At 43.2% G+C, this 18,490-nt stretch overlaps 1 long non-coding RNA gene across 1 annotated transcript in view; it reads left to right on the top strand.

Moving 5' to 3' along the window:
- LOC310686445 overlaps nt 1-18,183 on the top strand; it is a 40,927-nt gene extending 22,744 nt beyond the window's left edge. Inside the window, exons 2-4 of the long non-coding RNA XR_014515923.1 lie at nt 13,901-14,026; nt 14,289-14,542; nt 18,071-18,183. This is a non-coding gene — a long non-coding RNA (uncharacterized lncRNA). The remainder of the gene's footprint in view (nt 1-13,900; nt 14,027-14,288; nt 14,543-18,070) is intronic.
- Nucleotides 18,184-18,490: the final 307 nt, after the last annotated feature.

Genomic DNA, 18,490 nt, shown 5'->3' with positions numbered 1-18,490 from the left:
ATTGTTATGAACACACACACTCAAAATGCATTCATAGATTTGACACTACGTAACCAATTTTAACCATAAAGAAGGATCACCGAAGAATTGATGCTTTTGAATTATGGTGCTGGAGGAGACTCTTGAAAGTCCCATGGACTGCAAGAAGATCATACTGATCCATTCTTAAGGAAATCAGCCCTGAGTGCTCACTGGAAGGACAGATTGTGAAGCTGAGGCTCCAATACTTTGGCCACCTCATGAGAAGAGAAGACTCCCTGGAAAAGTCCCTGATGTTGGGAAAGATGGAGGGCACAAGGAGAAGGGGACGACAGAGGACAAGATGGTTGGACAGTGTTCTCGAAGCTACCAGCATGAGTTTGACCAAACTATGGGAGGCAGTGGAAGACAGGAGTGCCTGGCGTGCTCTGGTCCATGGGGTCATGAAGAGTCGGACACGACTAAACAACAACAACAACAAACCAATTTTAAAATATTGGTTAAGTGAGCAGGGCTGTTTCTTTCGTTCTCCAGCTTTGCAAAGTTCTCTTGGCCTTAAAGATTTCTTATTACTTTGTGAGACCTTGGCTCTTTTGACGTCCGCATTTGCTGTCAGAATTATATCCATCAAAGGCTCAGGCTGTCACTGTGAGGCTTACCGACTGGAACAATGTCCAAGAAAGGATCTAACACCTCCATGAATCAAACATTTATTCATTTTTGTTTCTGTGCCAGGTATCAATAAAGCTAACTATCCAGTGTAAATAATTGGGCTAGCATCTAAATGAACACTGACCAAAGGCAAATGGGATGAGGGCCAGCTGCTGGCTGTCAGGAGAAAGATGGAGAGCTTTGTCCCTCCTGCAACAGCCCACTGTGTTTCTAGGATGCGAATGGAAGAGATTATGCCTCTCTTCTGGTGGACCACTTGGTTTATTTGATGAAGATGAGGGCAGAGAGCCCTCTCTCTCCTACACCATTTTCTTTTCTTTTCTTTTCTTTTCTTTTCTTTTCTTTTCTTTTCTTTTCTTTTCTTTTCTTTTCGGCTTATTTTTTTTTTATACAGACAGCAAAACAAAGAAGTCTAAATTAGCATTGCCTTCTACCGATAAGAAATACCGTATTTTTCGTTCTATAAGACACACTTTTCCCCCTCCAAAAATTAAGGGAAAATGTGTGTGCATCTTATGGAGCGAATGCAGGCTCCTTGGCTTCATCGACAGCAACGCCAAGCCTCCGAAGTGCAGAGAGAGCGCTCCCTCCGTGCTCCGGAGGCTTCACGTTGCTGTCGCTGACGCCTGGAGAATGAGGGGTCGGTGTGCACTGATCCCTCTCGCTCTCCTGGCTTCGCTTCGCTGGAGAGGCGCTGCACAGCTTTTGCTCTCTGCGCAGCACCCCTTCAGCGAAGCGGGAGGAGAAATGGAAGGGGCTCCGTTTCTCCTGCCGCTTCGCTGAAGGGGTGCTGAGCAGGGAGGGGGGGATTTTTTCCCCTTGTTCTCCCCCTCTAAAAAAGGTGCATCCTATGGTCAGTTGCATCCTATAGAGCGAAAAATACGGTAATAATAACTATTACAATAATGAAAATACTAAAAGTACATTTACTTCCCCTTTTAAACTTCTATTCTGGTTACAATATATTACTCTTCTATCAGAATCTATTATATCCTTTGCTGTCCCATATATTATTTTATTTCCCAAATTCAACCTAACCCTCCCCTCCTCCCCACTGCTTCCCTTCACCTCTGTGAGATCTTCCCATCATAATAATTTTTTTTCTAGTTGCTTTGATAAAATAGAGTAACTTGAAAACTGTTAAATTATAATTACTTCTTTTGTCCTTACACTCTTAACAATTGCCTATTAAGAGTTCTGCTTTAACATCATATTTCTTCATGTATTCCCTTATGCATTCCCATTCTGTATAGAATTTTTGATTGGAGCAGCCCCTGATTGCTGCAGTCATTTTTGCCATCTCGGCAAACTCACAAATCTTAACTTGCCATTCTGTCATTTGTGGTACTTTTCCTGTTTTCCAACATTTTGCCATAAGTATTCTTGCAGCTGCGGTTATATATAAAAATATATTCCTTTTGTCCTTGGGTATGTCATTTGTCAATAAACTCAGTAAGTAGGACTCTGTTGTTGTTTTTTGTTTTGTTTTTTTGAAATAGAGCTCCTGAGGATCTTTTTGATCTCCTCATGTATCTCATTCCAAAATTGTCTCACCACCTTACACCCCCACCACATATGGTATAATGTCCCCATCACTTTCTTGCACTTCCAGCAGAGATTTGGATGCTTTTATATTTTTTTGCTAATTTTACTGGGGTGAGAAACCATTGATAACACATTTTCATTATATTTTCTTTTACTACATAACAAGCTGTAAAATTGATATCTGTTTTCCTACACCACATATTTTGTAGATGTGGATCTGCTCTCGTCTAATTTTCAAGAACAAACATGCATAAGGTATCTATTCAAAATCAAAGCTAAATCATTTGTTGCTTGATGCACTTCATGTTGCTACTTAGTAGCTAAAGGTAAAGGGACCCCTGACCATTAGGTCCAGTCGTGACCGACTATGGGGTTGTGGTGCTCATCTCGCTTTATTGGCCGAGGGAGCCAGTGTACAGCTTCCAGGTCATGTGGCCAGCATGACTAAGCTGCTTCTGGCAAACCAGAGAAGCACACGGAAACGCTGTTTACCTTCCCGACGGAGCGGTACCTATTTATCTACTTGCACTTTGACGTGCTTTCAAACTGCTAGGTTGGCAGGAGCGGGGACTGAGCAACGGGAGCTCACCCTGTCGCGGGGATTCAAACTGCCAACCTTCTGATTGGCAAGTCCTAGGCTCTGTGGTTTAACCCACAGTGCCACCCGCGTTCCTACTTAGTAGCTACTGGTATGTTAATCTCTTAATGGTTTATGAGCTGTTGGATACTTCCAGACATCACCTCCACCTGCTTCTTGATCTTGGCCAGATCCTACCTAAACTCAGAAGCCTGCAAAATGGAATCTCTGCTGCTGAAAGGCAGAAAGCTAACATTTAAACTAATAACACCACTGATGTATATTGGTAACTGACAGCTCCCTGGATTTCATTAAATTGTCTCCTGACAGCTGAATCAATGCCAGACAGCATCAAATGCTTGCTTTTGGCCATGTTAGTGCTTCACACGCATGCTATAGCATCAAAACTAGTTGGACACATAACTAAAAGCTGAAAACAAAACAAAGCCAGAAAATACAACAAGGGAAACTTTTTTGATAATCTTTGCGCAAGGGAAGGATGTAAATTTTGGGAAACATTTTACAGCAGCTCTCTATCTTGACTTTGATTTTCCAGATGAAGAGAAGAACATTTCAAGCTTTAAGGGCCAGGCTGCTAGGGACATGTGGATGCTGTCGAGAGCAGCAACTCTGCATCTCGCTGGTAACACCTCATAAAAAGAAGATACACACTTGTGATATCATTACACTCATAATTCCCTGTCGCCTGCAAGTGCTAACCCATGAAACAGAGATCTTGTTTTCCGCATGTCTTCCTGGAGATGTGATACAAATGTTCACCCCGGCATGCTGAAAGAATAGCTGCCATGAGATAACTACTACTGGGGTGTGCTTAGGAACATTCATTCTTTTCCTTGGCCTCCAGCAAATTCTGCTGGACCACATCCCCCTAAACAGAGCCAAAATGGAGACAACGACAACCCCATGTGAGCTTTTTGTTGCTGCTGCTATCATTCACACATAAACATCTGCTGTCACGAACCTGCCTGCCTCAAATCTTAAGCATTGCACAGTGTGTTCTGGCCCCCAATCTTCTAGTATTCTGAATTGCCTTGTAACTCACCCAATAACATTCAACTCCTCTTCACAAACAGACTTGTGCCTCTACACATCTTATTTTTTTCCTTGACATTTCCATGGAAAGAATTCTGTAGGCTTCAGTGATGAACTAGAGCACAGTAGACAACAATATCTGCAGGGACACAGGTTGCCCACTCTTGTTTTAGCAAGTAGAAACTATCTTATCAGTAATTTGTATTGGGTCCATGCTGAATGTCTGCCAGCAGACATTTTCACAGCAAACAGTACTTCCAGGGGGCCAAAATACCCCTTGACCTCTTTCGCTTCTGGAGTGCTGCTTGCTGTCTGATTGGCATGATATATGGCATACAAAGGTTTTGTATGGCCAACAAAGGTCCGTATAGTAAAAGCTATGGTTTTCCCAGTAGTGATGTATGGAAGTGAGAGCTGGACCATAAAGAAGGCTGATCGCCAAAGAATTGATGCTTTTGAATTATGGTGCTGGAGGAGACTCTTGAGAGTCCCATGGACTGCAAGAAGATCAAACCTATCCATTCTTAAGGAAATCAGCCCTGAGTGCTCACTGGAAGGACAGATCCTGAAGCTGAGGCTCCAATACTTTGGCCACCTCATGAGAAGAGAAGACTCCCTGGAAAAGACCCTGATGTTGGGAAAGATGGAGGGCACAAGGAGAAGGGGACGACAGAGGACAAGATGGTTGGACAGTGTTCTCGAAGCTACCAGCATGAGTTTGACCAAACTGCAGGAGGCAGTGGAAGACAGGAGTGCCTGGCGTGCTCTGGTCCATGGGGTCACGAAGAGTCGGACACGACTAAACGACTAAACAACAACAATGGCATAATTTAAAAACCAATCCAAAGTATTTCTTCATGCTGCAATAGCTCAGTTGATTGGGTATCACATAGCAGAACAATCCCACAAACGTGCTACTCAGCCAATGAGACTTGCTATGTGATGGCATCACCAAGCCAATTCAGAGTGAGCACATTGGTTTCTATCAGTCACCCTTCCCTCCCCACAAGGAAAATCTGCAGAAGTACATCCTTCTCTCACCAGGAATCAATGTGTTATTAGATCCACTTTCATATTAAGGGGCAGCAGCAGCCGAAAGGTGCTAGATTGCTCTTGGATGGGGCCAGAGGAAGAATAAGGAGATGGGGGGGGGGAGAGGAATGCTGAACCCAGAGCTGTTGATGCAGTTATATTACCATCCTCTGGCTGATCCTCATAATAATGAAAAGAAACACTTTTTTATGAAGGTGGACAGACATAATAAGAAGCAGCCTGGTTCAAGAGCCCTTCTGGAGTTTGATCTCATTTGATTTCCCTACCATCGCCAAAACCCTTCCAAGGACTGAAAATGGAAATAAGGTTGATTTGCTTGGCTGATGATGCCAATATAACCTCTTCTCCTTAAGCCTTATTAGAAATGTGCTAGAATAAATTCTATGCTTCCCAGATTTTCTGGTTTCCTTCTAATCCATCTCTTGAGACAGTTGTTGGCATTTAATATGTTCCCCATAGATAAAATGAAATTTGATCATTTTGTATCATCAAAGAAAGCAAATGGTCAGAGTATTTGGGGGGGGCAGAGGGGGGCCTTGGCTTTAGAGCTTTTGCTATTAACTGCACTCTGTCATTTATCTGGCTCCACCCAAGCTCCACACAGCCAAGCTGGGTCCCTCAACCTACCCGGTGCCATCATGTTGTTGTTTAGTCATTTAGTCGTGTCCAACTCTTCGTGACCCCATGGACCAGAGCACACCAGGAACTCCTGTCTTCCACTTCCTCCCGCAGTTTGGTCAGACTCATGTTTGTAGCTTCGAGAACACTGTCCAACCATCTCGTCCTCTGTCGTCCCCTTCTCCTTGTGCCCTCCATCTTTCCCAACATCAGGGTCTTTTCCAGGGAGTCTTCTCTTCTCATGAGGTGCCATCATAAGAACATCCAAAAAGCCCTCTCCAGCAGACCAAAGGCCAATCTAGTCCAATGTCCTGTTCACACAATGACAAACAAGTCAGCTATGGCCTGTATTCAAGATACTACTCCAAAATTCCACAAACCCCCTAGACATAATCAAAAAACAATGGGAGGACAACATAGCCTATGAGATTAACCCCATCCAATGGACCAGAATGTGGTCTAAACCTCCCTTTAAATCCATATCAGTGAAAAGAAAAGAATGCACTCTGAAACTCACTTATAGGTGGTACCGAACACCATGGAAACTAATGCTAATATTCCTAGGAGCCTCATCAAAATTGTAGAGAGGATGCACCTCCATAGGCACATACCTCCACATGTGGTGGGAATGTCCTAACATCCAACTCTTCTGGACATCAATCATACAAGAAATATGCAAAATAACTAAGCAAGTATTAGAAGTCACCCCAGAACTGGACCTACTGAACATCTTCCAGGACCATAATGCCCACTCACATCACAATGAGCTCATAACCCACCTACTCTCAGCAGCCAGAAGCATCATAGCCAGACACTGGAGAGACCTGTCAGGAGTAAGCATGGACCAATGGTATCAAATAATATGGGAAACAGCCTTATTAGAAAAACTAACCAACAAACTAAAACTGACACGGGGACAAATAGAAGAAGACGCTTGCACCCCGGTATGGTTACCCTTTGTCACATACATAGCTCAACAAGACAGCAACAAGAACCCGCCAACAGCATACGAATCAACCTGGCTAATCTGATCCAACATGAGTGCAATCATGCTCTTCCCACTTAGGATTCCAAGCCACTGGCAATGAGAGGCGTATTGTCTCCATCAGTGAAGGCAGAACATTGCCATTTTGACGTGTGGTCATTGATGGTTTATCATCCATGAGCCTGCCTAATCTTCTGTTAAAGCCATCCCCTGAGCTAGGCTTCATCTCTCTCACCTGGTTCTACTCCCACATCTTCCTGGTGCCATCACTTAGCTCCTCTTCACACAGATCTGAATCTTAGGGAACCTGGCAGGAGAGTTTTGAGGCCTCTGATCAGGAATGGCCCAAGCCACTTTGCTGCCTGAGACAAGATGGTACATTCCCATTCTGTGCAGAAAATCTAACTAGACTGGTAATTGACTCTTACTTCAGTGCTGGCGATGGAACTAAGTCTCCCACCACAGCCTTGGGCAGCAAGCTAGGTTAGGAACTGCAGTACAAACCACATATTTCTAGCCACTTTTCACCTCTCAGGATTTGCTGCCTGAGGCAACTGCCTCACTCTACCTCACAGAAGTTCTGGCCTTGCTGAGGCCGCACAGCCTCCATTAGCTCACCAAATTAGACCCCAGCTTCAGAGCTGATGCAAGCCCTGCTGGTGACCTGCCATATGGCTTCTTTTCATCCCACTTTGTTTTTCTGTCCCTCTGCCTTCACCTTCCTTTGGTTCTGAGCGGAGGAAGGCATCTTAGATCCCAGGAAGCTGATGTGCAACGGAGCCTCTCATCTGCCATGTACAAGCAAATCATTCTGTCTCTCCCCTTGTGCTCTGTTTTCCCAGCCAGCACAATTAGTATAATTATCTCTCTGTTCACACCTCAGTTGACAGCACAGACACTTCCAGTTTAATGGGCTGAGACACCGATGAACTCAGAAAACAGTTCACGTTATTGTTCCTGGTTTCAAACTGTTCAGTATATTTTACTCACCACTACCTGCTTCAGAGGAAAAAGTGCGGGAGGAAAAAAAAAACCCCATAAAATCTATTCTGTCTCATTTCATTGCCTAGAACTTTCTTTGATTTATCATAAAACTGGAGTTAGAAGAATGGAGGAAGGCTCTTTCATTTTTCTTTTCTTTCTTTCGATTCCTTTCTTTTTCCTTTCTTTTCCTTTCCAAAAAGGAAGCCCAAGGTAGTTACATCTAGGTCATCCTTTGTGGAAACCAACCCTTGACCTGCACTTGAGGAACTGAATCTTTTTGAATCTTGATGAAAATTGACCTGATCCACACCTTCTGGCAGAGTCAACCCACCCATGAGGAAGCTGAGTCACTGTTGCTTATGAGGAGGCCTGTGTGGTGAAACCAAACCAGCAGGAGTACCAGATTGGCAGTATCAGTGCATTTGCAGCATCCCAAGCTCTCTGCCAGGGATGCGGGTGGCGCTGTGGGTTAAACCACAGAGACTACGGCTTGCCGATCAGAAGGTCGGCAGTTCGAATCCCCGGGACGGGGTGAGCTCCCATTGCTCGGTCCCTGCTCCTGCCAAACTAGCAGTTTGAAAGCACCTCAAAGTGCAAGTAGATAAATAGGTACTGCTCCGGCGGGAAGGTAAACAGCGTTTCCGTGTGCCGCTCTGGTTCGCCAGAAGTGGCTTAGTCATGCTGGCCACATGACCCGGAAGCTGTACGCCAGCTCCCTCGGCCAGTAAAGCGAGATGAGCACCGCAACCCCAGAGTCGGTCACAACTGGACCTGGTGGTCAGGGGTCCTTTTACCTTTACCTTAAGCTCTCTGCCACCTTGCCCACCTCCCTTTTCGTAAACAGCAGCAACTCAGGGATTGGAAAACCAAGTCAGCTCCACCATGCTGTCCCCTGCTGAATCCTTGCAAATTCCAATATGAACTCATTTGATCCACAGCTCTGAAACTTATTAGTAGGTCAGAACCTCAATATGCATGTAGATTATGCACTTTTCAAAATTTAGGATGTTATTCTGTACATACCTAATCCCAAGTAAATACGCACAGAACGGCGCCCTAATTTACACACATGACAGATTTTGGAAATTTTGTGCACTTAAAATCATTTGCCGTCATTACCATATAAGAAATGTATGGCTGCATCAGAGATACATATTAGCACTTACCATATTCAGAAATACAAACCCATAATTTGAATTGCATGAGAAATATGGTGGTTGGTTTTGTTTTGTTTTTAAAAAGCTCAATCAAATGTATGTACTAAATAATAGAAACAATGGGGTGGGAGGAACAAATGATTTGAAGAATATGTGTTTATAAACAAGCCTGGATTTCCCCCCCCCCCTCAAACTAGTGTATCGTGTACGAAATGAAATGTATTTTGACCTTTAACAGACAGCGGCGCTGATGATTCTTGCTTTCTGCCTCTCTTGTGCTGACAGGAAGAAAAGCACCATGTTGCAAAAGGAGCTGCTCAGATTTGTTTTAGATTTGACATTATATGCTGCATAACTCAAGGGTATAAATTTTGATTACCAGGCAAGAATGGAAGTTTTTTTTTTTAAAGAGAGAGTCACTCGTACAAAAGTTATTTCAGTTTAATTGAGTTTTGAAATACTTTCGCATACACAACTTATTGTGATGTCACAGACTGCCACCTTAGTAAAAAAAATCCCATTAGCTCTGCCATAGCTTTGCTCTTGACAATGCATTCTAACTTTATGAGCCATCAAGATAACCTTTGTGCAATCGGACAAGGGAGGTTCATATGTGCTTCAATCCACCCCAACGCTCATTTGCACTTTCATCTGGCATTTTCTGACCTGTTGCAGCTGGCTTATTTCTTCCTTGTTCTTTCCATGTGAAAAGAACAAGCATGAATGATGCATTCCATTGGATTTTTAAATCTAACCTTTGATAATTTTACGAATTTGAAGAGGCTTTATAAAAGCTTTTTTAAAAAAGCTTGAGCAGGAATTTCCATATTGGCCTCATAATCTGCTCCAGATCAACTTTGATAGCAATGATGCGTGGTGACAATTTGAGAGAAAATAAAACAACTATGTTTAAAAACAAACAAACAAACCACCATGAACTTTGACAATAATCTAAAAGTCAGTGCTAAATTCTCAACCAAGGGTGGTAGTTTGCCACATATTTAGTGAACTTGGCACAGGTGATGTTAAGATGTCATAGAATTCTCATTTCTTTACATCTCTCTCTCTCTCTCTCTCTCTCTCTCTCTCTCTCTCTCTCTCTCTCTCCCCCCTCTATTTCATAAGGCTGCTTTTAATAGTAGCCGACGCAAACAGAAACTTAGGTTGCCATCTGTATCCACTTACCTAGAAACAAGATCAATTGTACTCAATGGGACTTTGAATAGTTATGTATAGGATTGACTAGGCATGCATAAGAATGTATAGGCATTCAAAATAATACATTGCTATGAAGATCACTGCAGCTCCTGACAACATTTGACATTCACAGCAGATGGTAATTCAAAAGAAGAAATACAGCTTCCACTTTAAATCTAGGTGTTTTTTTTATTCACTCTGACTATATCATGGCTCCTTTATAAAATAAGGATAGGCTAGAGTTCAGTAACTTTTGTAAGTGTGTGTGTATGTATCTATAAAATGAAAACGGCAGCTATTTATATCCGAAAGCACTCAAGAATTGAATGATAAAACAGACGAGGAATAAAAAGCAGAAAACATTGAAGATTCAGCATAAGATGAAATGCCAGCATAGCAGCTTTTTATGTTCTTATGGACAAATGTATGGAGGACCAGTCCATTAGTAACAATAGCTACACAGGACATCTGTGATAAAAGATAAAAAGTATATATATATCTGAGTATCCTACCTTAGGATCGAAAAAGAGAATGATTCTTGCTCGTGAGCTTCCAGGGGGATCTAAGTCACTACATCTGGAAACAGAACAGTGGAGCATAGCCAACGCTAAAATCAAAAGTACTGGATCAAAGAGTTAAACATCTTTGTGTATCTCAGTTTCTGTAGGATTGTATGTTGATAATGATTATATTGTCACCGATATATATTGCACTTGGCCACAGTTTATTAGTTACCCATATGAACCAGACATTCAACTTCTGTGTTTATGGTCATGGAAGCTCCGGCTACAATATCCAAAGGTTAACAAAAGGCATAATCCTCCCCACCCACAATATAATTGTCATTGAATTTCCATTTTTCTACTAAATGACTTCAAATTAAATAGTTACATTAATTAGCGTATTGCTTTTCCATCCCTACTTCCACAATCTTTTTGTTTAAACCCTTTCTACTGCATTATACTGTGGTACCTCTGGTTATGTACTTAATTCGTTCCGGAGGTCCGTTCTTAACCTGAAACTGTTCTTAACCTGAAGCACCACTTTAGCTAATGGGGCCTCCCGCTGCCGCTGCGCCACTGCTGCGTGATTTCTGTTCTCATCCTGAAGCAAAGTTCTTAACCCAAGGTAATATTTCTGGGTTAGCGGAGTCTGTAACCTGAAGCGTCTGTAACCTGAAGTGTATGTAACCCGAGGTACCACTGTATATCAAACTCTCGCCCATTACACGAATCCCTCTAATACATTTACTTTATCCTTTTTCTTCCACTGCTCCTATCTCAAATCCTGCCCGTGATTTCATTTGTTTGTGGTACCTTCCCCAATAGCCCAAACAAGGCCTTCATTCTTTGAAGAAATGGGAGAATCCCAACATCACCATGCAATCTTCAATGTGCCATACTCTATGCTTTTTGAAAAAGATTCCCAGTGCATATTATAGCCTGTTTTTACTCTGATCTGACATGTAAGAGTCTATTTGGTACTACTTAGAGATCCATTTGTATGTATATGTGGATTTGTGGATTTGAATGCATGCCTTCCAGAGCAGAATACACACATATAGAGAGAGGGTGTGTGTGTCTATGTGTTAAATTTCAGATAAAACTATTCAAGACAAAGAAATTGTTTTAAGACAAAAAAAAATGGATTCCACTGCTATGTCAACGAAGAACTTTTTCTTTCAGTCCTAAGGAGAGAAGGGAGAGGGAGCTGAAGTTGACATTCTCACAGTAATCATAGCTCTCCCACACACTGCCGCATACCTGGAATATATTGAATGTCTTATTAAAATTCAATCCAAATGGTACATTTTACAATAGCTAGGACAATGTGCTCTGCCCTCAGGATGGCACACATGGCTGGCTTCAAGGCGGGTTGCATGACTGCATTTCAGGGGATGGAAAGAATGTTAACTTTTTGCATTTCTTTTCATGGTGCTGGGTAAAAATGATAATGGAGAGCTCTCTCTAGATTAATTGCAGGTTTGTTATTGGATATATGCATTGCACTTTATACATACAGACTATAAGCCAAGGTTTATGTACCACTAATTATGACAATAAGAAGAAGCTAATGGAAATAAATGTGTGAGGTAGCAACATTTGAATTTTAACTGCAGAGTAGAAAATGGCTTTGAAACAAAAACTGCAAAATAGCTTGAACTTGGCAAAGGGCGCATCTTTTCTATAACTTAGGGGATGCGCCACTAAAACAAAGTTTCGCACCAAAAACAGATGTAACGCTAAACCAATGTTTAGCGGTATGTGTATGAGCAGCAGAAAGCTGCTTTCTGTTCTTGGTTGCATTCAGTGCTTTTTCCCCTTGGGGGTACGCAGGGGTACGCATGCCCCTATATATTTTGTGAATCTAATGGGAGAAGAAACTGAAAAAAAGAATTTTTTTTAGTTTCTTCTCTAGCACGGTGAATCGTCAGTTCCATTGCAGCTCCTGATGATGGCCTCCTCCCCTGTTACGGTGTTTCCTAAGTCTCATATGGAATGAGAGTACCCCTAAACATTTTTTTTTCTTAGAAAAAAAGCACTGGTTGTATTAAGCATCAAATCATAGCTTACCGACCATGGTTTGCCCAGAAATCAGGATTGGAAATTATGGTTTGATCTTGGTTTTCAATACTAGTTTCTGGGCAAACAATAGTGAGTGCTAACCGATTTCCTAGATTTCGAAACAGCGGCAAACTGTGGTTGGCAAGGTTGGAGCAGCGAATACAAAAAGCTTCTTTGATTCCTATACAGCACCAATATGGTGCCACATGCACCACTGTAGTCACTGCTGTCCCTTATGACACCCATGAAGGGTCTTCATAAACATCACCTCAAAATGCCACAATGCACAAGAAATGGTTTGCTGCTCCTGCTCAGTTCTCCCCTAAATTGAACAAACCTTCCCTCTTTACCCAGATTTCATTCAGTGCTGGGACTGGAGGCCTGACCTCCTCTCTGTCTGAACAAGATAAGGTAAAGGAGGTAAAGGACCCCTGGACAGATAAGTCCAGTCAAAGGTAACTATGGGGTTGCAGCGCTCATCTCTCTTTCAGGCCGAGGGAGCTGGCGTTTGTCCACTGACAGCTTACTGGGTCATGTGGCCAGCATGACAAAACTGCTTCTGGCACAATGGAACACTGTGATGGAAACCAGACCGCACAGAAAGGCCGTTTACCTTCCCACCACAATGGTACCTATGTATCTACTTGCACTGGCATGCTTTTGAACTGCTAGGTTGGCAGGAGCTGGGACAGAGCAACGGGAGCTCACCCCGTTACAGGGATTCGAACTGCCGACCTTCTGATCTTCAAGCCCAGAGGCTCAGCGGTTAAGACCACAGCGTCACCCACACACCACCCCTCTGATCAGAAGAGATGTACAAAGAGGATTTCTCATTGTGACTGTTAAGTTGTGGGTGAACATATCAGACGACACAGCGATTCTTCAAACAGCTCTTGTTTATTCACAGGCCAGAACAGAACCTGAACTGAAGGGTTCAGCCAAACTGCTTATATAGAGCTCAACTACAAAGCAACAGTAACAACTTTCTGTAACTATCCAATCACTGAAGGTCACTTTCAATTTCTTATTTGCATATTTGGACCTGAGTGAAAACTATCTACAGTATCTCCCTGCTGGCCCAGAGTGAGAACTTCAGTACATAACAGTGACCATGGTGGTGGCTTATGCAGGTGCCTCCCTGCCCCCAAGTGGGGGCATGTCTGCACCATTTTGTGTTCCTGTCACTTTTTGTTTGTTTGTTATTTTGGATGTGGCAGCCTTATGCCATGCCCCTCCCATGCCAGCCATTTTGTAACTGGTGCCCGTGGCATTTTCTCAAAATTCAAATGTCTCCGCTGGTTCCCCCTAAAAAGGATTAGCAACTCCTATCGTAAAGACAGTGGTTCTGATGTAAATTCAGCTTAGCTGTTAACTTGCCCAGTGAGCTGCTGCTTCTCTGTCTGAAACCAGCCTGCCCCTCAAACGTGGGGGTAATTATACCACTCTACTTTCAGGGCTATTGTAGGATTACTAGCGCAGCACACACTTCTCTCTCTCTCCCCCCCCCCCCCCCCAGAAATTGCTATGGTTGTGACAAGTGAAAAGAAGTCAGCTTTGAAATGACTGGGGGATGTACAGTACAGCATTCCTACGGAGAAGAATGCTGTAGTGAAAACTTTGCCAGCTGCAGTGGGGTTTAAAGGTAAGTCACCTCAATCTTTACTCCCACTCTAACCGCTGCCATCCTTGTAATGCCAGTTCATAACATTTAACTTTTGATTTATTGATCTGGAGCTCAGTATGCTGGGAATCAAAGTCCTGAGCTTGGAGGTGCATCTTGCCTTTTGATCCTTACTGGTGTTTTACTGCTATTCTCTATCATTTTGAGTTAAGCGGTGCTCTCATAGCTTCTAGCTCTTGTCAGTCTATTTAGTGTATAAAAGGCTGCATGTTTCTTCCCTAAGGTGCATCACAGAACGGTCAAATCTCATAATGCCATACGCTATACATAATTTATAGTCCGGGCTTAAGATGAACATGCAAGGAGAAGAGATGGCGATCTAGCAAAATGGATGGAAGCAAGAAAGGTCAAAGCCATCCATTCCGCAGATGGGGAGATCTCACTGAAAAGATTGTGGCATTTAATCTTGATGATTAAACCTGACTCAAAATTGGAAAATGTTTGCATTCGGGGAAATACATTTACCCAAAATACAAGGTATCTGTAGAACAATTCCTGACCAATTTAATATTACTATTTTCAAGCTATTTTTGAGAAAACCTTGGGATATCTCAGAAGGATTATTGAGAGGGTTGGGGGTGGGTTTCAATTAGCAGGCGAGTAAGAATGGTTTAGGGACGCGGGTGGCGCTGTGGGTTAAACCACAGAGCCTAGGACTTGCCGATCAGAAGGTTCGAATCCCCGTGACGGGGTGAGCTCCCGTTGCTCGGTCCTGCTCCTGCCAACCTAGCAGTTCAAAAGCATGTCAAAATGCAAGTAGATAAATAAGTACCGCTCCGGTGGGAAGGAAAACGGCGTTTCCGTGCACTGCTCTGGTTAGCCAGAGGCGGCGTAGTCATGCTGCCCACATGACCTGGAAGCTGTACGCTGGCTCCCTCGGCCAATAAAGTGAGATGAGTGCCGCAACTCCAGAGTCGGTCATGACTGGACCTAATGGTCAGGGGTCCCTTTACCTTTACCTTTACTAAAATGAGGCTGCCTTTTAAGCTGCATTTTATGCTATATTTCAAGCCATATTTTAATTAACTGTTTGTTTATTCATTCATTCATTCCCTATTATGTTTTATTGTAATTTATATTTGGTGTTAGCCGCCCTGAGCCCAGCCCTGGCCGGGAAGGATGGGGTATAAATAAATTATTATTATTATTATTATTATTTACTTTTTCACATGACTCTAAGTTATCGTCTTCTGTGACCTCCCTGTGGGTCTCTTGGTGGGCGGCCCCTACCACTCTTTCTCATCCAGCCAGTCTCTGCCACTATTTCACCCTTGAGATTCTCCCCAGATTACACCCCTTGTTTCCTCTGGCACAGTCTACACTTCTCACCAACCTTTCTCCACATCCTCCTTGAGTGCTTTTGCCAGACTGGAGTGTTCCCTCGAATTTTAATATTGCCTCGTGTTTGCGTGGGTAGAGGATAGAGAGGGGTGCCTGGGTGCATGCGCAAGGGCACATGCTCAGAAGGCAATGTGGCCCTAAGGTTGAACAGCACATTTCATGTAAGCACCTACCCCTAATTACCTGTTTGCAGCATTGGGAAGAGGTGATTTGGAGTTGGAAAAGAGTTTGACTTGATTTGCATAATTAGCAAACGCTTTGCATAATGTGCCCTCATTCAAATGTGGTTTGAATGCCACAACCTTAATTCAGTGCAACTAACTTCATTCTGAATTGCCATGCTTGGCTTTCTGCAGCTTAGATGGTGTGCATTTGTCGTTTTGTGTGTGTTTTTGTGCAAACCTGGGAATGTACTCTCTCGTAGGGAGCATAAAAACAGGGTTTTATTTGATGAAAGAAAATATGCCTGCTTTGGAGGGGGAGAGATCTGCTGCTAATGTAGCTGCTGCATTGTTAGTTATTTCACAAATGCATTGAATTTGAAGTGAGCAAAACCGGCAAATATATCACACGGTTCTAAATGCCAGCTTACTGCTGTGCATGGGCATTGTAACTACCTGTCCTTGAGCGAGGCAATTCAAGCAACAATATAAAAAGAGAGAGACTTTAACATGTCTGGCTCCATCTAAGCCAGAAGGACGGAAAGTATGACATATGAAAGCAATATACTGTTTAGTGTGAGAATCAATTTTGTTATTTCTATAACAGATTCGCTTTTCTGGTTTCCACATTCTGTTTTTACAATGTCCCCTGCATTGCCCTGATATCATTTTGCATTGGCTTGCCTTGTAAAAATGGTCACAGAGCAACACTGTCATTATATTGCCTCTTTCCCTACCATAAAGCCATTGCTCCGAGCCTGCAACGACAGAGATTTCTTTTCTCTTTACACCACAGAGTCATTTTCTGTGAACTTGCTTTTTAAATATATATATATATGTATATATAAAATAACATAATCTTCACTGACTCTGAATGAAGAATTGCTTTTAGCCAGATTGCATTGCACGGGTCAATTATATACTGGGCTCACATGAGAGTCGTTTTATATAGGGGCATGCACTGATTTTCTAATGAATGAAAGACTGAACCAAATGAGGTCCATTTGGTTCAACGTTCATTCAGTACCAAACAAATGCCATCTGTAAGAATTTAATCATCCCACTCAGGGGTGGGGATGGTTATCTTTCTCCCATGGCAGTAGCTAATGTGGGGGCAGATGTCGCCCAGCAGGTGTCATTTTATTTTCTCAGAACTGCTTATCACATGATTCTGGAGCATTTCTGTGGGAAATGGCAGTCTCCAACAGGGCTGCCACTTTTTTGTGGCGACCGCCATTGCCCATTCCTACAATGCGGCACAATGCTGTACGGTCTGGGATATTCTGGGAACATAAAACAGTGGCTGGCAAATCAGGTATGCTGCCACAGCAGAGTGAAGAGATTGAAAGGAGCTCAAGTCAGCGAAAACAAATGTGAGCATTTTCATTTTAAATAAATGAAAAATTAAGGGTTGTATCCAGTTAAGGACTTCTAATGTCCCTTTCTCTGCACCCACCAAAAATCTGTTCCAGGGAAGGAGAGGGTGAGGAAGGTTTATTGTGCAGGTCCTTGCACTAATTAATAGTGAACCCTGCCCCTGTGAACAATGGCTCCTCTGTGGGAGGAAAATATACGGTCCTGTGATCCACATGCGTGGGTAAATAACAAAAGAATTGGCTGGGTGCCTGGATTCAAAACACAGGCGAAACTCACTCCCCAGCAGGAGAGGGCTGCCAATGGCAGAGTTGAAGCTCACAAAAAAACCAGGCAGCAGTATAATGCGGGAATATATGCTGTTAAACCTTTTCATGTCCCATTTAGTTTGCTTGCAAACAGAACTCCCCTCTTTCTACCCCTCTGGCAATGAACAGATCACACACTGTTAAGTAATTTTAAAAATTTTACTTGCAAAATCTCCAAAGGTCAGATTCATGCATTTGTCCAAGCAGCAGCAAGGAGAACACAGGCAGAAAGTTCTTGGGTAGAAAATACAGAACAGGCATCGGCAAACTCGGCCCTCCAGATGTTTTGGGACTACAATTCCCATCATCCCTGACCACTGGGCCTGCTAGCTTGGGATGATGGGAGTTGTAGTCCCAAAACATCTGGAGGGCCGAGTTTGCCTATGCCTGATACAGAAGATACTTCCAAACACATGTTCGAAGCTTGGAGCTTGCTTAGGCACTTCTTCTTTGGTCAATTCCATGTCACAGTGAGAGAGGGGGGGGACAGGAAGAGAAGGTTTCACTTCCACCCTTATTGAAGAAGAGGGGGACGTCACCTAGCTGAGTCTAGGAATCCTTTTCTATTTTCTTAACCCCTTCATGCACTAACTAGCACTCATGCATGTTTGACTACAGTCTCACACATCCTTCCTATGGGAAAAATCTTATGGAATGATGTCCCTAACCTTTCTGCCCACAAGTAGGCCATTTGCAGTGATGGTTGGTGTCAACTGGGACTGATAGGGTGGAAAGAAGGGAATAGGTGGAGCCAGTGAAAAGAGGAGCATGAGCCAATGACAGGCAGAGCCCACTAATTCTAATCCTACTCTTCCTTGCAGGAACAAAACTGAGGAGGAGGAAGCTGGCAAGAAATGTCACCCACTGGTCACCTGTAAGACAACAGGTGGTTAGGAAATGTGTGAGGGCAGACTGAGTTTGGTGAGGTACAAAACCACCTAAACATTAGGAAGAACTTCCTGACAGTAAGAGCTGTTCGACAGTGGAATTTGCTGCCAAGGAGTGTGGTGGAGTCTCCTTCTTTGGAGGTCTTTAACCAGAGGCTTGACAACCATATGTCAGGAGTGCTCTGATGGTGTTTCCTGCTTGGCAGGGGGTTGGACTCGATGGCCCTTGTGGTCTCTTCCAACTCTATGATTCTATGATTCTATGATTTGGCTTAATGGTCCAATTTCCATTTGCATGCAGCTCTACAGATAAAGCGTGTCCTCCCCAAAAGAGGGCACGTGTTGCGGTGAGAC

Source organism: Podarcis liolepis (genome assembly GCF_965112155.1).
Source record: "Podarcis liolepis genome assembly, chromosome: 9".
Classification (NCBI taxonomy): domain Eukaryota; kingdom Metazoa; phylum Chordata; class Lepidosauria; order Squamata; family Lacertidae; genus Podarcis; species Podarcis liolepis.
Note: the sequence above shows the minus strand (reverse complement) of the source record. Positions and strands in the feature narration are given on the sequence as shown.